Consider the following 22,533-nt stretch of genomic DNA (forward strand, 5'->3'; position numbering starts at 1 on the left):
TATGATCTGTGTATAACAGGGATGGGGAACCTGTGGATTGCGTACCAATGCCCCCCCCCCGCCCCAGCCTGCAAGCTTCTTTTGTGCTTGTCTCTGATGTGTGATCAAAGATTAGAGGATATTTGAAGGCAATTAAACTTTAAATGCTCTGCATAGTATCAAGTTAAACATTTTGCAGGCACCAGAGCTGTTCCACTGGGAATTACTCCTGAGTTTACCTGCTTAGAATTGAGCTATGCTTTTATACTTAGTGGGACAATTTCCAAATTGGCAAGTACTTCATCTGGCCCTGCCCACTTCACTTTCTCTGTCCTTGGCCCTTCCCACTCCTGGAATATGGCCCCTGAGACCCTTCCCAAATGATAATTCATCTCCCTGGCTGAAAAAGGGTGTAAGTAGTTTGTACATAGTTTGGATAAGAACTCTACCAGACTCAATAGCAAGATTGTTCTTAAGAACATAAGAACATCAGAAGAGCCATGCTGGATCAGACCAAGGGTCAATCTAGTCCAGCACTCTGTTCACACAGTATCCAACCAGCTATCAACCATGGACCTGCAAGCAGGACACAGTGAAACAGCGCCCTCCCGCCCATGTTCCCCAGCAACTGGTGTATACAGACTTACTGCCTCTGATATTGGATGTTGCACTTAGTCATCAGGACTAGTAGCTGTTGATAGCCTTCTCCAACCCCCTTTTAAAGCCATCCAAATTGGTGGTCAACACTACATGTTGTGGTAGTGAATTCCATAGTTTTAACTATGCACTGTGTGAAGAAGTGCTTCCTTTTAGCTGTCCTGAATCTCCCACTAATCAGCTTCATGGGATGAGCCTGGGTTCTAGTATTATGGGAGAGGGAGAAAAATGCCTCCCTGTCCACATTCTCCACACTGTGCATCATTTTGTACGCCTCTGATCAGGTCTCCCTCCAGCCTCCTTTTTTCCAAGATGAACATCCTAGCTGTTGTAAGGGGGGATCTACACTATTGCTTTTAAAGCACTTTAAAGCACTTTGAAACATTTTGAAAACTGTGGACGTAGCTAGACCTAAAGTTTATCCCAAGATTGTCCTGGGGTCAAACCTGTTCATCTAAGTTCCACACAGGGCATCCAGTGCTCAGGCAGGGATGAGCCCAGGATGATCCTGGGATAAACCTTAGGTCTAGCTATGGCCTGTGTATGCAGTGTGTCCTGGGCTCCAACAGTTGTCAAAACTGTTATAAAGTACTTTAAAGCGCTTTAAAGTAGGGATGTGCTCCGCTTCTAATCGGACCGGCGAATTAGAAGTGGAGCGGGGTGCTTCGCCTCCCCTTAAAGCAGAGGCGAAGAGGATTGGGGGGCCGGCGGAGCGTTGCGAAGAGGATTGAGGTGAAGGCGGATCCTTCGCCTCGATCCGGAGCTCCGCAAGAAAGGTAAGTGGGGTTTACCGGGCCCTGCCACTGTCGCCCATGCGGCGACAGCGGTAGGGCCCGGTAAACCCCCCTCCGTCCTCTCCTTTACCTGCGTCCGTCCGCGGTCCGAGGGACCGCGGATGGACGCAGGTAAGGCCCCCCTCCCCCTTGGTCCCTTACTGGGCTCTGCAGGTAAGGGAGAGGAGGGGGGGCTTACCTGGCGCCACTCCCCTCCACTGCGGAGCTCCGATTCGGAGCTGGAGCTCCGCGGTGAAGAGGAGCGGACTATGGGCGGAGCAGCATGGAGCGGAGCGGGCCGATCCGAAATTTTCAGATCGGCCCACGAGGCGGATCGGGGGGGTCCGTGACACCCCTACTTTAAAGCAGTAGTGTAGATCTCCACCCCCACCCCGATCATTTTAGTTGGCCTTTTTTCCCCTTTCTCTAGCTCTGCTATATCTTTTTTCATGCTATTGGAGGGATAAGCAGTTGCATTGGGCTGGCTACTGTTGAAAACAGGAACGAATGTGTCATCTGGGCTGAACAGCTCTTCTGTTCCTTCTTCAATTCTCGGGGAGTGAACATTTACATTTCCTCCACCACCTTAAAAGTAATGTGTGTTATGTTTATTGTGTAATTTATGAAGAATTAGTACCTGAGAGTTCCCTCTTCTATTTCCAGCTTTTGTATTGTCTCTCTATGAAATTGTAAATATGCAAGGCAGGACTGTGTTGCTTTGAATGATGCCAAAAAACTTAAAGATGTCATAAATAATATTGTTGGAGGTCTTTGTACAGGAACTGTACATCCGGATTTTTCTTCTGTTTACCTCTTAAAGAGTTTACGTATATTGCTCTCAAGCCCTTATAAGGATTATTAACCTCTTTATAACCCACCTTTCCTCCCAATAGCTCCATGCCTGCTTCTCTAGTCTCCCCCACTCCCCAGTTAGACGAAGCAGTGGTGACTGGTCCAAGGTCAGGCAGGGGGCTTCATGGGAGAGGGATCTCCCTAGTACAGCCCTTCAGGCACTGAACAAGGCTGGCTACATAGTGGCACAAGGTAACAGCCTCATATTGTAATCTTGTGCACTTTTCTTGCATTGTTCATTTCACAGCAAATTTATGCAAGTTGATGTTAATTGGTTAATTAATTTTTCTGTAATCAAGTGATAACCCTTATCCCAAACATATGAAATAGGTCTTGTGTAGTTCGTCAACCTCTAATTTCTAGCTCTGGATCAATGAAAGCCTTTTCTTCTGCTGTTTCGTGCTTTGTAGCGGAGAGGTCAGTGCCTTATTAAAGAGGTAACAACTTTCCCATGGTGTTCCTTGGGCTCTGTGGACAGATGACATGATTAAATTTGTCCCCTTCAAGTTTGAGTTTCAAAGGCCTTCACCAGAGGATGTCAGTCTGCTTGCAAGCAGGCATTCCAGCCTGGTGTGACATGCTGCATGCGCCACACAACTCCACCCTCAGGTGACTGCATGTATCGCAAGGACACCTGCCGGTGGGGAGGATAATATGCACAGCCATCTCGTTAGAGGCTTCCATGCAATTCAGAACCTTGCACTATGTCCGCATGGATGTGTCCACGTGTGCAGCTGTACATGCAAAGGCTTCCCCCTTGCAGTTACCCACACTGCACATGTGCACACCTGAGGATGGAGCTATGCAGTGCATGTGATGGCAGGGACAGGGGCTACTCTGCATGGCCTCAGCCTTGTTCGAGAGTTGCATTTACTACTTTTAGTTATTGCCTAAAAAGGACCAATGTGAGATTTCAATGTGAGAGCACTGGAGCAAGGGCAGATGTGAATGGCTGAGCAGTGAATGAATATTGATTGATCATGCCATTTTGCCCATTGCCAGATCAGGACTTTGGCATATGAGAAGGCACCTGTATTTATTGGATGGAGCTATTGCAGCCCTTTGAGCAGAGGTATTGTGGGGAACCTTTCATTAGCACAGCTAATGGCCAATGTCCCAAGGGCCACAAGCATTGCTGGGCAGCTAGACAGGAGCCACAAGCATGCACCCATGTGCGCATATATACACAGCCTTCCCCCTCACTCCCCCGTCTCAAACACACACACACTGTGGGCAGTATCTAATAAAACCCATTGCACAAGCTAACGCCATTGGTGTGGCACAAGAGGTCTCTTACACAAGTCCCACATACTCTGCAGTAGTGCAATCACAGCATTAGCCATAGCCCTTTTCACATACACAAACACACCCAGCCACACAGAGAGAGAGAGAGTGGGTGGGAGAGAGAGGTGGGGTGGGGTGGAGGTGGAGTGGGTGGGAGGGACTCCCACCCTTCTCTGTGCCAGCATGTGGGCACAGGGATGTTTTAATCCCCTCTTAGGCTGACCATAGGCACTGGGGATTTCTGGAAACCTCTGGTGAAATCAGGCCAACTGGAGCAACCAGACCTGGGGCCCAACTTACCAGAGAAATGGGGGTGCCCAGCCCACGGTTGGCGGAGGTATGGCCTTCTTTCCCCGGCAGTTCAGCCACCTTTCCAGTGGGAATTCTCAGACTTCCCAGCTGGCCGCCGAAGGCCAGAGTGTTGTCGGGGGTTGGGGCTGTTGTACGTGTTCCTGCACTTTTGGCCCTCTTAGAGCTGCTCTAGGCTTTGGCTGGGCTGCCACAATCACGGCAGCCCAGCTGAAGGCCAGAGCATGGCCGGGGGTGGGGGCTGCTCTACACATTCCTGCACTTCCGGGAACACGTGCAGCAGCCTCCGCCTCCCCCCAGTGCAGGAAAAGAGCAAAATCGGCCCGGGGGTGGCAGAGGACGTGTTCCATCCTCCAGCTTACCCCCAGTCAGAATGAAGCTGGCCATTATGGAATGGATGCCTCGGGCAATGCTGTTCAGCTCCACGACTGAGCAAGGGATTCACTGCTTGCACTGGAGCCCAGCACAAGGGCTGCAGAGAGAGGCACGGAAGCCAGCGGTGCAGATGTGGCTTGAACAGCATGATGCATGGTGGAGAAAGGATGGGGGGCAGCGCATGGCGCTCCAGCTGGGTGCAATGGTTCGAGGCATGCAGAACTGCAGGCTGGTGGCAGCTTGAGCCAAATACCCAGCCCTGAGGCAGCCGCCGCTTGCGGGCAGACCACCACCCCGTTCTCTTGCCCAGCTGCCAGCAAATGGGGACCTCCTTTCCAGGCTGGGTCCCAGGGTACATCTATACGGGCTCAATAACTCGCCTAAGCTGTGCATTTCTGTGTTGCTCGTCAAATGACGCAGCTGTCCATTTGATGCTCCACTGGTTTAAATCCCCTAAAATGTGCATATTTGTAGGTGCCGATTTGCCATGACTTTTGATATTTACCACACCTTTAATAAAATGACCACCTATCCAGAGGTGCGCAAAAGGATATATACTTTTAAAAAAAAGATTCACGCAGCGCGTCTGCCTTGCAGAAGTGGAGATGGGAGGGAGTGGAGATGTACGCTCCGTGCACGGGGGAACTTACTTCCGAGTAAACACATCTCCCTGCCCGCATCTATTCCTTCCCATGTCAGAGTAACTTAAACAAATGCCTTGGAACAGGCAGGGGAGGCGGTGGGTGGAAGGGCTGAGACGAGGGCGGGCTGCTGCAGTGTACCGCTCTTTGAGCAGAAGCGAATCACAGAAAATGCAGGTTAAAAAATAATGAGAGGCAATCCAGTGGTCGTATAGCTGAGGGCCCAGACCTGCACAAATAATGTAATTGCCAGCATTCTGAGCAAGTAGGAACTAACGGACTAATTAGCCACCATGCAAATGAAACTAGATGAAGGGAAGAAACAGCAAAGCCAGTAATTGAAGCCCAGTAATGAATATTTAACTCTCATAAGTAAAGTTTAATTAAGTTCCCTACTGCTGAGGCTTTCTGCTGTATCGCTGTGGCTTTTGAGTACATTAAGAGAAGCTGGAAATAACCTTAGCAGAGAGACAAGAGGCCTGTCTGTCTCCCTCCTTCGCTTCACCTCTCTGAGGAGTTATTTTTCTCTACTGCACTTTAGCCTGTAGGTTTCATTAACAATGAAGTGATATTAATTTAGAGGCTTGAGGCCCCTGCCTTCCACCCTTTCCCAATATGAATAACAAACAATTTAGTTATATTAGAATTAATTAGGCGTGGGCTTTGGCAAAATAGGTTGTATTAATTAAAATCATAGAATTCAGGCTGGGCTGCTATGCATCATGCAGTTTGTTCCTAGAAGGAGATACACCAAGGTTGGGGGAAAGGTCCCAGGGCAAAGGAGACACCCGTATGCCTGCCCACTGCCCCCTCCTTCCTGCCACCAGCCACAAAGTAAAGAATGGATTGGTGAGACTTTATGGCCTCTCCAGGAGGATGTTCACACAGGGGGGGAATCACATTTCCTTACCATCGCTCTGCTTCCTGCTTCTCTTCTGCCTTTAAAACAAGCTGCCTTTTAAACCCAGGAAGAGAACAGCGACCATGTGGCCTGTAATGTAAAACCTCCCAGCCCATACAGTTCAAAGGGAACAGTGCCTCTAGTGGACATTTTATAACACAACTTCAATTACCCATGGCAGGAGATCCCAACAAATCCCAACATATTTTAAAAGAATTGGATTTTCCAAGGTTTATTTTTGAATGGATTAACTGGGGAAAGGAGTGGAGATACACAGGAGGCTGACGATGAATGTTTGTGAATAGCCAGTCACAAGCATGCTATAAATCACTTGTTTAAAATAGCCCCAGGTGGCTTGTCCCATCACTGAACTCCTACAGTTTAATTTGGTATTTATGGCATTTCAACCAGTTGCTTTTGATTCACCAAGGAAGAGCTAGGAGAGTCCGTGTAATGTAGTGCATTTGCTAGGACTGGGGGACATAGGTTCCAATCTCCGGTCAGCCATACAGCTGACATAGGGGCAGTTGCTATCTCTCAGACAAGCTTACCTTACAGGCTGTGAGCTACTTGGAGAAATGTGAGGGAAGACATGTAGTGTCACTGCCCTCTTTCTTCTTTTTGACATTCTTTTGGATCACATTGACACAACTTGTGACTTTCGATGGCAAAACGATGCATCACCTGTGTATTACAGCCCACCAGGGACTCAATACACCTTCTGTTTGGGATGTCAGCCTGGGATTGCAAGAGTGTGGGCAGGGACATCACACTAGAGAAATTGCCTTCAGCACCTGGGTAGAGTTGTTGAGGTTTTATATGATTGAGGTTTATGGGAGATTTTCCAACCTCATTAGTTATTGCACAGACTAGGCTTCTGGCCAATAACTTTGTAGCGGAGTATTGCAGCGGTTTCCAGCCAAGTCAGCAAAGACACAGATTAAGACTGAGAGTTGAATTGGTTTAAACAAACCTTTACTGGCATATAAAAATATAATTTAGTTATGGCAATCACAGATAACAAATACTTACACATGGTCAGTCAATACAGCTCTGATACTTTCTGAGTGATACATGTACATGGAAATACATTTACTTTTATAGACTACCTGTACAATGATGCAACTTCTTGCAACCCTTAATTGAAGACAATCAGTTTACCAATTATTCAATTATGACATCAATGTCCAGTTGTAAAGTTGACCTTTAAGTTTTCTGCTGAGTCTTCTGTTTCTTCCAGCTCCTCAGCAATTAGCAAATCAATGGAAACATAACCAGGATCCGTTCCAGGATTCCAACAAGAGTGACCATATGAAAACGAGGACAGGGCTCCTGTATCTTTAACAGTTGCATAGAAAAGGGAATTTCAGCAAGTGTCATTTGTATATATGGAGAACCTGGTGAACCTGGGGCGGGAGACGTAAATTTTGAGGCAACCATGGATGAAGGCCAATGCACCACAGTACAGAGAACAGCTCCAATAGTGCCCCAAAATAGTGTCTGCAACAATGTAGGAACAAAGCCAGACTATAAAACACATGGTCTTCGATGTCAATATACTAATGCCCAGAGCATGGGAAACAAACAGAAGGAACTTGAACATGAAGGCAAATACGACTTGATAGGTATAACTGAAACTTGGTGGGATGACTCCCATGACTGGAATATAGCAATTGAAGGATATAACTTGTTCAAAAAGAACAGAAGAAATAGAAAGGGAGGTGGAGTTGCACTATATGTTAAAAATACCTATCCCTGCACAGAAATACAGGCGGATCAGACTGGGAGCCCCATCGAGAGCGTCTGGATTCATGGAAGATGAGTGAGGTGCTGGAGGACTGGAGGAGAGCTAATATTCTGATTAACAAACTGTCAGGCATGAGATCCAGGATGTTGCTCTGAGCGTAGCATGTAGGCCTCAGTAACTCCTTGGTTTTGCCTGGGAGAGATGGAAGTCCCGCTGCAGAGAAAGAGCTCCTTTGCAGAGTTAGTGTGAATGGTGCAGAATATGTGGGTATGCAGCTGCACGTTTTGTGAGTATGTCATTTTGCTTTGGTAGGGCAGAAGGTTTGAAATTGTGTTAAACTTTGTCTTTCCTTTAATAAAATACATTTAATTTTAAAGTTTGAGTAGATTTATTGTTTTATACTGTGTTTTTATCTGTACGCCACTCTGAGAACTTAATGATATAGGGTGGGATATAAATGTTTTAAATAAATAAATAATAAATAAATGTTTTATGTTCTAAGTATAATCTGTTCGAATGCAAACATTCTATCTCAAATCCTCAAGCACACCTGCACCTACAATACTTGGGCCAAATTAACGCTATTTTGGTGGTTTTCCCTGAGTATCTAATACTAGGGACCCTAGAATTTCAGACTTCAACTTTTCCTTCGACAAGAGTGGTGCCCAGAACTGGACACAGTACTAAAAATGAGGGTAAACCAGTGCCGAACAGAGGGGAACCAGTACCTCATGCGATTTGGAAGCTATACAGCCCAAAATAGCATTTGCTTTTTTTTACAGCCACATCACACTGTTGGCTCATATTCAGCTAGTGATCTTTCACAACAAAGTTTATGTAGCTTGAAGCAAAACTGTTTTGAGTCCAGATCAACGCAGAAAGACACACAGGGAGGGCAGTTGCAGTGGGTCTTGCATCTTTCCAGAAGGGTTAAGTGACCCTGTGCAATAGACACTCTGCAGTCCGAGTGAATTTAGTGGGGTTTGTGATCAAAGCCACCAATTGGTGCCTCTTCCTGCCTCTCACCCAGCTTTCCTGCCCGTTCTTACCACCTAGTTTGTCTGCTCACATATGTCATGTTTATTAGTTTTTAATCTCCCTGTCAGTGTAGCTCACTGGGGTTAAGAATGGGATTATGGGGAAGTTTAATTTGGTTGAATTTTATAGCCCTTGTAACATAAGATTCAATAAAAGTTTATGAAAAAGATAATAATCACTAAGGGTTTTATAGCCTTGGACAGAACAAAGGTGCTACTGTGTTGAACATTGTAGCACCTTTTCAGCCTCATATAATCCCTATTTCAACATGATTAAACAAGGAAACAGGTGTAGGTGTATGTGAGAGAGAGGGAGAGGGAGGGAGAGAGAGGGAGAGAATGGAAATGCTCTCCCTTTTGCTGAACGTAAGCAATAAGTGGTCTTTTGCTGTTCCTTCCTCTCTCTCTGATTCTTTTTGACAGGAAGATGAATTATACTTAGGTGGGCAAGAAAATAACATTTATTTCACACAGAGAATGTGCTGAACTGCTGTATAAGTTGGCTAGAAAAGTTGGCCAGGATGAGGGGTACTGGAAAAAGAAAGGAGAACACGAATGTTATGTTAGATTCCTCTGAACTCTCCCATTGCACGTTCTTTTTCCTACAAACATCTCCAAATTTTGGAATCTCTAGGCTGGGAGCAGAATGGGAGGGACAGAATCTAAATTGCTCCATCTTTCAAAGCAGCATCCCCGATAGGATATAGAAGAGATTAAAAAATGTGCAGAGCCAAATGTAAAAATGGCAGAGGAATAAAAGTTGGTGTCAGAGCACACACTGATCCCAACCTGAGCCTTCAAAAGGGCCTCTGTATCAGCACTAGGAAATGCCCACCCTGTCTGATCACCTGGAAAGCCACTGTCAAGTAGGTGGGGCACAATGCTGAGCTGCATGTCTTGATTGCTTAACTAAACAAAACAGGGCTGCAGAAAGAAAGAAGAGGAGGCTGAGTGGGGGGGGGGGTGAGTTGTTGTGCTGTTGAACTCTGAGTGACCCAGTCAGTTTGGGGGAGAGGCAGTGTTGGCAGCCAACCTGCAAAACAGACAGCTTACCAAAGGATTCCATGTGAGCTGTATTTGGGCCCAAGGCCTATGCTCATCTACCAACAGAGGGCAGGACAAAGCCAAAGGAGCAATAATTATTAGCTATGCTCCTGGATGAAAAGGTTACAGAATAATAGATCCCAGAACAGGAAGAATCACAGTTAGCAATGCAGCGTACTTTGATGAAAGCGAGAAAATCAAAGCCAACACACTGCTGGAGATTGCCCCACAGAAGTAATTCAAGACCTGTAAAGGCAAATAACATCAGTCAATCAGCAGAAATGAACTCCAAACACCTTCATTACCACCTCTGTCAACAGAGGTGGAAGATATAGAGGTTGAAGCACAAGTAGAAGGGGATATTGAAGACAGGGTTCCTGGAATCACAGCTCAGATGCTCATCCTGACCCAACAAAGGCAAACCAGTTAGACAACTGTGCTACCTTGTATCAGTAGAAGGTGGCACCATTAGAACCCTCAATGTGGGAAGAAACTGAAAGTATGCCAACAATAGAAGGAAGGAAGTGGAGAAAACTTGCATAAGAGGAAATAGAGACTGTACATAAAAATCAAACTTGGACACACAGAGCTACCAACAGGGAAAAGACCTGTGGGATGCAAATGGCTTTTCAAAGCCAAACAAAATGCAAAGGGGGGAGGGAACTGAGTGATATAAAGCCAGATTAGTCATCAAAGGCTATTCCCAGAAGTATGTGGAGCACTCATGATTATATTTTATTTGTTTAAGTTACAAAGGCTGTTACAATCACAACAATAAAACAAGGTGTCAGGGAACGAAAGGTCATATAAAAGCACCAGACTATATATATCCCCTAGTGACAATAATAACAGAAGATTACAGCAGGTGATCCTCTCTGCAGTCTACACCAGATTCCTTTAGAAAATTTTGGCGGATTTTTTGAGTTGCTGCAGCAAATGTTGCAACCTTGATTGTATTCACTTTACTATAATCTGCTAACAGATCACAGATAATATCAGTGGTGGGCCAACCCGCTCTTGCTATCAGAAGATCTCCCAGAAAGCGATCCCTAATATCTTTATACATGGAGCGGTGTAACAAATAATGTACTATGTCTTCTACCTCCCCTGCACCACAAATGCAAGTCTGCTGGGCATAGGGAACCTTTGATCTCTTTGAACTTCCCCTCCAAATAAGCTGTGGGCTTCGTTTGGAAACGGCAGGCAGTAAAGGCCTTTCTGAGAGCAGGGAAAGTCAGATCTTGAAAATACTGCAGTAAGTACTGTTCTTTCTTAACATACCTGAACCATGGGGAAAAGGCCTGCAGCTGGGTGGAAAGTACATTTTCATGAGTATCTGCCTCAAAAATTTTATTTGTAATAAAAAAATTATCGTCGGCCAGAAATTTCTGAGCATCCTCTACACAAGACTGTGACAATGCCAACCAGTTACAAGCCCATCCACCTTTTGCAAGCTGTTATTTAAAACATTGTTTCGCAAGTTATTTTTGTCAAGATTCTTCCGTTTCCCCCCCATAAAGTATGATTTCTCCCCATAAAGTATGATTCCCCATAAAGTATGTCTCTCTTTTGACATTAGAGAGTAGAATAAGGGAGATTAAGAAGTAGTCTACTACACTACCCCCACTTGATGAGAGATAAGTATAATGTCCTGTAGACACATCCACTGAGCTGCCATTCAGGATTACCAGGAAATATTTATATGCTAGCATCATAAATTTCTTGCCATTCTTACTTATTTTCTTTTCTTGGGAATGCCCATCCAAAAGGAAGGAATCATCAAGAGGAACGCCTAGCTGTTTTAGTAGCTCCACATTTGTTTGTCCCAAACGAGCATTAAAATTAGGGCTGTGCACAGACCCCCCGATACGCTTCTCTTCCAGATTTGCAATTTCTGGATCGGGTCCACTCTTCTCTGCAATGATCCACCTATGGTCCACTTCGCTTCACTGCGGAGCTCAGGATCTGAATCGGAGATCTGTTTTCCCCCATAGACTTGTATTGAAATTCAAATGCCAATAACTTTTTTCTGTTAATGTTAGAAACCTCAAAATAGGCACCATGAGAGCTTATCCATGTACATTCAAGCCAAGCCTCAAGCAAATCCAAGCATCTCCTGATTTTCAGGGAATTTTTGAATCTCCAACACCCCAATTTCAGAAATGGATTTTACTCCAACATTTTTACAGATACAAACTTGAAAGTGGGCACCCTCACAGATGCCATCTAGATCCACATTCATTGCAAGCTTCAAGCAAATCCCATCATCCCCTGATATTTGGTGATTTTTTAACCTTTAAAGCATCACCCCCTAACCCCAATTCACACCCCTTTTGATATCTCAGTCACTGTAAATGTTAGAAACCTCAAAATCACCACCATGATGGCTTATCCATGTATCCACATTCATGCCCAATTGAAAGCAAATCCAAGCAGGATTAAGCTTCAAGCAGGATAAGCTTCAAGCAAATCCCATCATCCCCTGATTTTTGGCATTTTTTTTCCTTTTAATTCATCCCAATTCAAATTCCATGCTAGAACTCCATCCGTTTTCACATTAGAAACCTCAAAATTGCCACCATGACAGCTTATCCATGTATATACATTCATGCCAAGTCTCAAGCAAATCCAAGCATCCCCTGATTTTGAGGGGATTTTTGAAAATCCGGCACCCCACTATCTCAGGGATTTTTAAAGCTGTTTATGGCCATTTCAAAGGAAATCCCAACATGCCATGAATTGTGGAGTATATGAGTCTTCTTCCACACTTGAAAAAATTATTTGGAACTTCAAGAAGTCTAAGTGAGTGCAGGAAGGAATTATCCCCTGTGTCAAAGCAAGACACGCACAAACCATCCCTGTGAGGCAGGCACAGAGCTGTGCCCCTGTAGCACTGGGAGCAAGCATGCCAGAGGCTGGTGGGGTTGACCCACAAAGCCCATCATCTAGTACATCTCCTAAGCACCAGGAGGGCAGAGAGGCAGGCACACGATGTACGACTAACCCATAGATCTATGGGGAAGCGGGCACAGGCGGGCATTGGCAGGCATTGGCAAGCAGGCAAGAAGGAGCTGGTACCTTGCACAGGTAAGCCATCGATCTCTGGGGAAGTCATTCCCAGCAGATCCAGCTACCTCACAAGGATGGCTCCCAGGCAGGCGGGCAGGCAGAGAGGCAGGTACAGGCAGGCATTGGCAGGCAGGCAGGTAGGCAGGCAGGCAGAGGTGGGCAGGCAAGAAGGAGCTGGTACCTTGCACAGGTAAGACATAGATCTCTGGGGAAGTCATTCCCAGCAGATCCAGCTACCTCACAAGGATGGCTCCCAGGCAGGCGGGCAGGCAGAGAGGCAGGTACAGGCAGGCATTGGCAGGCAGGCAGGTAGGCAGGCAGGCAGAGGTGGGCAGGCAAGAAGGAGCTGGTACCTTGCACAGGTAAGACATAGATCTCTGGGGAAGTCATTCCCAGCAGATCCAGCTACCTCACAAGGACAGGTCCCAGGTAGGCAGGCAGGCAGAGAGGTGAGCACAGGCGGGCATTGGCAGGCATTGGCGGGTGGGCACAAAGGAGCTGGTACCTTGCACAGGTGATTGAAGCAGTTACTTTGAGTGTGGAAGATGATGCAGCCATCTACCACACTGTGGCTTGGAGCATTAACGTTGCTGGATGATCCACCTGTATAGCATTCCAGTACCGCAAAGTGGAAGTGTCAGATGACCTGGAGAAATCAACCAGCACCCTCCAAAGGACAACCAGTCGACTGCTGGAGTCTAAGTCCCGTTCCCGTTGGAGAACAGCAGCCCAATGCCAAAGCGCAGGTGAAGTCAATGAGTTGCATGAATTGAAGTGTGAGGTAGCTTCTCAAAGCCATGAGCCCAAACAGGAGCACCCAACTGAACTGACCATCAGGAACTACACTTAGTGATGCAGCAGCCACAAGGCCTATTTTGGACCGTGGACATGCCATGTGTCTTATAGAATCCTAGAATCATAGAATTGCAGAGTTGGAAGGGGCCTACAAGGCCATCGAGTCCAACCCCCTGCTCAATGCAGGAATCCACCCTAAAGCACACCTGACAGATGCTTGTCCAGCTGCCTCTTGAAGGCCTCTAGTGTGGGAGAGCCCACAACCTCCCTAGGTAACTGGTTCCATTGTCGTACTGCTCTAACAGTCAGGAAGTTTTTCCTGATGTCCAGCTGGAATCTGGCTTCCTGTCACTTGAGCCTGTTATTCCATGTCCTGCACTCTGGGAGGATTGAGAAGAGATCCTGGCCCTCCTCTATGTGACAACCTTTGAAGTATTTGAAGAGTGCTATCATGTCTCCCCTCAATCTTCTCTTCTCCAGGCTAAACATGCCCAGTTCTTTCAGTCTCTCTTCATAGGGCTTTGTTTCCAGACCCCTGATCATCCTGGTTGCCCTCCTTTGCTTCTTCATCATCCCACGTCTTTAAGTGAGTGCAGGTGTGTTTCTTACTGATCCCTTAGAGAGATCAGGAAGAGACAACCTGGTGCCCTCCAGATGTGGTTGGCCCTATCATTCCTGACCATTGGCCATACTGGCTGGGGCAGATGGCAATTGGAATCCATTTGGAGGGCCCCTGGAACCTGGCCCCTGGTTCAAGCAAGATCAAGACTTGACCATTAGAGCCCGTTCATCATGGCTCCAGCCTATCTCATCCCACTGAAATAGACCTGTCCTCTTTCCATTCAGACCTTGCCCCTCCCCTCGCTAAAGAGTTTTAAAGTTCTTCAAAAGTCAAAGCCTTGTCTGCAGAATTCAGCAAAAGCATGGAATCTAAAGTCTCTAATTCCTAGAATCCCAGGGTTAGAAGGAACCTTAGCAACCTTCCTGCTTTCCCTGAAATGGCAAAATTGTCAGATTTTATAGCCTACTTGGCTTTGTTCCCAGGGCACAACTAAGAGAGAATGGATCCAACTTGCAAGAGATGAAATTCAAGAAGGATCTCAGCTTCCCAGTGTCTTAACTCAGCTGCACCCAACCTTGTGTCCTCCACATCTGTCTGCCATGCTATCCGGAGGATGCTAGAAGTTGTAGTTCCACACATCAGGAGGGGACCGGGATAGGGAAGGCTGACTTAAGCTTTCATACCGAATAAAACCATGTCAATTCCAGATGGATTTTTGAATGCAGATCAAATGTGGCACAGGGGCATCAGGAAATACCAGGCTTAGATATTTTTGCTGCATGTTTGTCATGGCCTTATACCCCTTCATCTTCTGATGAACTTGATCAGGAGGGCTTTAAACTGAATCTTACAGGGGTGGGAGATGTAAACCTCGAAGCAACAAGGGATGAAGTCCAAGGCACCACAGTACAGAAAACAGCTCCAATAATGCCCCAAAATAGTGTCTGCAACAATGTAGGAACAAAGCCAGACTATAAAACACATGGTCTTCGATGTCTATATACTAATGCCCAGAGCATGGGAAACAAACAGAACGAACTTGAACTCTTATTACATGAAGGCAAATACGACTTGATAGGTATAACTGAAACTTGGTGGGATGACTCCCATGACTGGAATATAGCAATTGAAGGATATAACTTGTTCAAAAAGAACAGAAGAAATAGAAAGGGAGGTGGAGTTGCACTATATGTTAAAAATACCTATCCCTGCACAGAAATACAGGCAGATCAGACTGGGAGCCCCATCGAGAGCGTCTGGATTAAAATAAATGGGGCAAGGAATAAAAAGAACATGATAATCGAAGTCTACTACCGACCACCCAATCAAGGATAAGATGAGGATGAAACTTTTGAGAAACAAATTGCCAGTGTTTCAAGGAAGTGTGATGTAGTAGTGATGGGGGACTTCAATTACCCTGATATCTGTTGGGAGACCAATACTGCCAAAAGCGGCCCTTACAAGAAATTCCTTTTTTTTAAAAAAAAAATAATTTTATTTTTCTACAATACTTAAACATACACATTACATTCTCTCATAAAGAAAAAACAACAACATACTACATAATATTGAAACATTGAATACATAATATCTTATCTAAATACATAATCAAATTAACATAGAAGTGCACCCCCCACCTCGGGATCTCATTCCTGATTCCAGAATCTCATACTTTCTTCTGCTGGTGGTTTCCCACTTCCTTTAGAAAACACAAATATTAGGAACTGTTTCCAAATTCCTTCAAACTCATTTGATTTAGCTATACCTCTTCTCCATTTAATATTACTTGTCAATTTATCATTAATAGCTATATCCCATACTTCTTCATACCATTCTTCAATAGAATATTCCCCTTGAATCTTCCAGTTCCTAGCTACAATCAGTCTTGCTGCAGTCAGCAAATTCGTTATCAATTCCTTGATTTCCTTTTTACATTTAAAATCTTCAAATAGTGACAGTAATGCAACTTTTGGTGTTCGTTCTATCTTCATTTCCACAATTTCTTCAATCTCCAAAAACACCATCTTCCAAAATTTTTGAACATAGTTACATTCCCACCACATATGTAAATACGTTCCTTTACCCCCACAACCTCTGCAACAGTTTGCTGACTGCTGATTATTTATCTTATTCAATCTAACCGGAGTTAGGTACCACCTCCATATAATTTTAAAATAATTCTCTTTTATTCTTACTGACATATTTCTCAACGCTCTTTGTTTCCATAGTCCCTCCCAGCCCTGTTGTCCTATTTGTACATTCAAATCTGTCTCCCAAACCATTTTGCCTGAATTATCCATCAACCCTTTCTCCACCAATATTCTATATATTTCACTCATCAACCCTTTTAACACTGTTCTTTTCTCCCTATCATTTCCTTTCTTAACTATCAATTCCTCAAACTTCGTCAATTCTCTACAATCTCCGTTATCTCTTACCCACTTTTTAGTCCACTGTTCTAATTGCCAATAATTTAACCAAGTGATTTTTTTTATCTTTAAAGACCTCTTCCATATCCTCTCTTGTATTCATTCCTCTTAACCATTCCCTTAATTTTATTTTATTTTTTTCTATTAAAACTTTACTTAATCTACTCTTTAATTCCTCCGGGAAATTCTTTAACATTATTACCGGTGACAAAGGGGAGCTACTCGGAAGCAGCTCCCCTTTATATTTACTCCAAATTTCCCAGTGAGACCTCAAAAGCGGGTTATCTATACTTTCTAACCATTTTTTTCCCCTTCCCTAAAAAATACATTCTCCAGATTAATCTCTATATTACTTGTAGTTTTATCCTCCATCCAATCTAATTCTCCTATTCCTGTAATTGCCTCCACAATATGTCTTAATCTGTTAGCTACATAATATAGTTTAATATTTGGGAGACCCAATCCTCCCTTTTTTTGACTTAAATACCATTTACTTTTATTTACCCTCGCTTTCTTATCACCATTACAAAAATTATTTATAATACTTTGCCAACTTTTTATCTCTAATTCTGAAATTTTTATTGGTAGCATCCTAAACACAAAATTAATCTTTGCTAAAATCTTCATTTTTATTAATGCTATTCTTCCAAACCAGGATAAGTTTAATGTTTTATATTTTTCCAATTTTGCTAAAATCAATAGCACAGATGATTTGGGGGTCATTTGTGCCTATTTTCAGCACTTTGCATGCTGCGGTTTGCTTGCTATATTTTTTTTAAAAACAGGGTCAAAAAGGGGGAGGGAGTAACTTTTTTTGAAGCCATGAGAGGCAGATTCAACTCCCAATAATGATCACCTGATGAAGCATCTTCCAATCCCAAAGTTGGAGGGGGGATAAGCAAAATGAGATACTTAGTAACTTGGGATACTGGGAAACTTTTCTTTTTTAGTCTCTGAATGGACTTTTCCCAGTGTTTTTTGAAACAGTAGCCCCACCAAACACACAAACACAACCTTAAATCATATACTAAGCAAATAAATAACAGATAGGAAACACAGCACTGCTACCCACCCTTACCTTGGTGAACAAATGAATAGATGAGGTGCAAGGGGATGAGGTCCCCTAGGGCATGTGGACGTGCCCAGTGCACACACTCCTGCCCTTGAAGGGTCATCAGAATCCTCCAAAGGTTAGCCAGTGAAGCTACATGCCTCTCATGAGTTGAAGTGTGTGGTAGCTTCTGAAAGACTGGTACCTAGACAGGACCAGTGAAATTGGCACAGTTCCCCCTCCCCCTGGGCATGTCCACTTTCCTCTTACTGGTAAAAGACAGACATAGCCATTGTTGTTGTTGTTGTTGTTGTTGTTGTTGTGATTCAGCAACACTGCTGCTTTTAATTCCACCCCTCCTGTGTTTATTTATTTATTTATTACATTTATTATACACCCCATAGCCCAAGCTCTCCTGGCTTTCCCTCTTCAGTGAAGTCAGGCAGGCTTTCATTGTGGTTCAACTCCTTATTGTTGTGGTTGTTGTTATTATTATTATTAATAATAATAATAATAATAATACTGAAATTATTAACGTTATTATTGTTGTTATTGTTTAATAAAGGCTGTGATGACAGTGCAGTCAATCAACTCTGAAGCAAGGCTCACAAAGCTTTACTCTTATCCTCCTAGTCCCCTAGTTATGGGATGCAAAAGAAAAGGCATCTCTCTGTGCTGTTCCCACCTCACAGGGATGGTTTGCATTACTGGCTTTGAAACAATCCTTGGCTCACTTCCTTGTGCCCCATGCCTGCCTTCCCCCCTCCGCCTGGGTGCTGTTGTAGTAGAGTATCTGCTGGGACTTACTTCCCCATAGATCTATGGCATAGTCATACATCTCTGCCTGCCTCTCTGCCCTCCTGGTGCCTAGGAGATGTACTAGATGATGGGCTTTGTGGTTCAACCCCACAAGGCTCTGGCATGCTTGTTCCCAGTGCTGCCCGTCCTCCTCTGTGCCCGCCTCGCACGGATGGTTTGTGCGTGTCTTGCTTTGACTCAGGGTATCCTTCCATGTGATAAAAGGCAGCTGCATTGTCAGGGCCGGTGCCAGGCTATTTTGCACCCTAGGCAAGGTGAGCTACTTTCACCATCACCACCACCCAAAAAATGCCAACTTTGATTTCTAAGCACATATGTTTCCAGGAAAAAATAAGAAGCACAAAACTTGAAACTGCTAAATTTATTTTAAAGTGCAAGAAAAACGTCATGCCAATTACAGCACACAAATTGGAAAGGAACGTCTATGGGTCTAAAATGCATTATTTACTAGGAATATCACCTCCAAATCATCCCCCCAACTCACACACACACTCAGCATCACTCACTCCAAACAAACACACACATGAACACATGCATTCACTCAAAGACCCCATGCACCCCATTCACCCATACATTCTCTCTCTTTCTCTCTCTCTCTCTCTCTCTCTCTCTCTTCCGGGCATGTTCCAGAAGTCCCAACATGGAGCCTCCCCACCTCCACCCCAGCATCCCTGGCTTTGCTTCAGCTGGCACGGGGCGCCATCTCGCCCGCCCAGGCCCGGCTGAATCCTCGGGTTAGGCCGGCTCACAGCTAACGCACGTGAGTGCTGCGCTGCGCCCCTCTTAGCTTGGCACTCTAGGCGGCCGCCTGAGTGGCCTCTATGGTAGCACCGGCCCTGTGCATTGCACGCTCACCCTGTTTAAGATTTCTTGGTGTGTGTGCATTTTTGGAAGTGTTTCACCTGAGATGAAGATCCTTATTTAGAAAAAATCTTGATTCCCCCAAATCATCTGTGCTATTGATTACTATGGGCAAGTGCTTTGCAATGGATCCCTATGGGCAGGTATGGTTTCCTTATGGGCATACTGTCCTTTGTGGGGGATTTTTCATATATTCCCCCCAAATCACTGCAGACTTGGATTTCCTTCCAACTGGGCATGAAGGTGGATACATGGATTAGCTCTTGTGGTGCCAATTTTGAGGTTTGTAACATTAACAGAAAAACGTTATAGACGTTTGGATTTCAATGCATGTCTATGGGGGGGGAAATGGAGCTCCGATTCAGATCCGGAGCTCCGCAGCGAAGCGGAGTGGAGCACTGGCGGATCGGCACGGAGTGGAGCAGACCCGATCCAGAAGTTGCAGATCAGGATCCGAAGCGGATCGGGGTGTCCGTGCACAGCTCTAGTAACTACTCTTTGATTTATATGGACACTGCAGTGTCCATGTAGTTATAGGCCGTGAGTAGATTTAGCATTCCACCATTATAAAGCTGTAATTGGGGGTGGGTCATTCTAACATTCATAAAATGGAAAATGTTTCACCAATCTTGCTTAAATTTACATGTGCCTGAAATAAATGCTGTTTTTACATACCCTGAAAGTTTCAAGAAGATTGGTGGAAGATTGAGGGAAGGATGGCAGTTTGAAGTACAAAAGGAAAAAAAACTTCTCTGAGTCAAAATGACACTGAAAAAAAGGTGACTTTTTTGCACACGAAATTCAGCGAATTGGGGCCCTTACCCTGCAATCCAGTGGTGGGGTCTTCTTCCCCTAGTTCTTCTAGTTTGTGGAATGGCTTTTTTTTTTAAAAAAAAATGTCTACTAGGAGGAGGGCTTTCTCCGATGTAGCACCCCGGCTGTGGAATGAGCTCCCTAGAGAGGTCCACCTGGCGCCTACACTGTACTCTTTTCGTCGCCAGCTGAAGACCTTTTTATTCTCTCAGTATTTTAACACTTAATTTTAACTTAAATTTAAATTTTACTGTTCTAACTCTGTATTTTAATCTTATATCAATTTTGCTGCGTGGTTTTATCCTGGTTGTGCTTTTTATTTTGTATTTGTGTTTTTAACCTGTTAGTTGTTTTATTATGGTTTTAATTTTTGTGAACCACCCAGAGAGCTTCATCTATTGGGTGGTATAAAAATGTAATAAATAAATAAATAAATAAATAAAATAGAATTCCCATCGGTTGATTTTTATTGAATATTTCTTTGCCCCAGAGGCCTCAGCACATGACATGCTTAGTAGTGTCGCTCTCCCCCTTCCCTCCTGTCAGATAGATTGGAATGTTGGAAATAAAATGGCCACCTGGCTCCTCTTGCACAGTCATTTCCTTAGTGGAATCATCATCATTCCTTCTGATTGCTGGGGTTTGCTTTAACCACTAAGATAGGGTGACCATATTTGGGAAACCAAAAAGGAGGACACCTATTGTGTGTGTGTGGAAGCAGCTTTCTGAGTCCTGCAGAAAGTACGTTATTCCCCCGCCACCTTAAAGAACCCGATTGGAGTGGAGGAGGGGAAAGGATTTCATTCTGCACCACCACCATCCACTCCAATTGGGGCCTTTTCTATAATATCCACGAATGACCCACTTTCCCCCTTAAGACCTCAATTGGAGTTCGGGGTGGGGGAATGATGTGCCTCAAGAAAGCATGTCATTCCCTCCTGCCATGCTAATGGCAGCCTTAAAGAGGAAGGTGTGTCATTCCAGGACATTATTGAAAATTATAGAAAATCCCCCCTGACACCATGGAAAGAACAAAAACCAGGACAAATCCGGGGATATCCTGACAGTTGGTCACCCTACACTAAGAAGTCTGGTTTCAGACCTTACCACAAGGAAGGTATGGAATTGAATGGAATTGAAACTTTAGTTCATGAGCAGCCCTGGCTTGCCTCCCTTTTGAGAGAAGAAAAGTTCTCTTTTGGAACATGTTTTCCTTTGGCTTTTTGAGAGCGTTTTGGGCCAGTTTGCTTTTTTTGCTCACTGGTGAAGCAGGGTGTAGAACTCAGCAGAGATCTCTTTCAGCCTTCCCCTGGATCCATGATCACCTGGTCTTCAGATCTCTCCTTAGAAGAGGCAGCTATACATTCCTTTTAAACCCCCTGCACCCCCCCCCCCTCCCACCAATACATACACAGTGCTTTTTTTTCCTTTCCTTTTTTTCTAAGAGTTTGGTCAATACTGTTATAAAGTTGAAAGCTTCAAACACTTCATTTAATTAGATTGGGCCGGTGTAAGTACAATGTTGAAACCTGTCAAAGTGCTTCTTGGCCTGCAGCATTGGTTTTTCTCATAAGCTTTAGAAACAGTTAAGCTGTAGTGTGTTTTGCACAGTGTACACATGTATTTTCTTTCTAATCACTGTATTCTAGAGTGGCTCTTGAGGTGATTTTGGAGGCTTTCTTGTTCCAGCAGGCCTTTGCCAAATAATCTGGACCTTGGACTTTTAAATAGTTATATATATATATATATATTTAAAATTAAATGCTTTAATTTTGAAATGTATTTAATAATGTTTTTAACTTTTGTATATTTCTGTTTTTAGGCTTTAGCTGTATATGTTTTCATTTTGTAAGGCCGCCTTGAGGCCCAGCATTGGGCAAAAGGCAGGATACAAATAAATATAACAACAACAACAACAACAACAACAACAACAACAACAACAGTAATGTTTCACATTTCACTTCTGTATTTGATGTTCTTTTGCATTTTTCTTTATAAATCATTCATATCTTAAGACTTCTTGTATGGCATGTTTTCATTGGTTTAACAAGTTAAAAGTGGTGTTCACCGTTTTCCTGCTTGTGTTATAAAATCTATTTCCAACTTCAAGGGTAACAGAGCTGGGGGGAAATCCTCAATCTCTTTGCGATCAGAGGCACTGAGTAAGGGACCCCTGGAGATAATTTAGACTGACCTCAACCACATAACACTATTCTCCCTTCTGAAGAGGTCTGGATCACAGACTATTAAAGACAAATGAAGTAGCAGACCATAATAACAGTTTTCATGTGGCCATTTGCTTTATGAGGCAGGTACTCCTGCGGGCTACCAAACGGAGGGACTAACAGGCCATAAAACTGCCTGGCTGGGTCTGTCAGAAATCCAGCCTCAACATTCCTGGAAGGTCCATGTTCTACAGCACCTGCTCTCAGATGGAATCCCACCCTCCACCCCTCGGTTTAATATTCTGGCCAACCCTGGCTGGGCCTTGCAGGAAACTATAGGGATAGTCAGAGCAGGCATCCATAGTACACA

Source organism: Elgaria multicarinata, chromosome 12 (genome assembly GCF_023053635.1).
Source record: "Elgaria multicarinata webbii isolate HBS135686 ecotype San Diego chromosome 12, rElgMul1.1.pri, whole genome shotgun sequence".
Taxonomy (NCBI): Eukaryota; Metazoa; Chordata; class Lepidosauria; order Squamata; family Anguidae; genus Elgaria; species Elgaria multicarinata.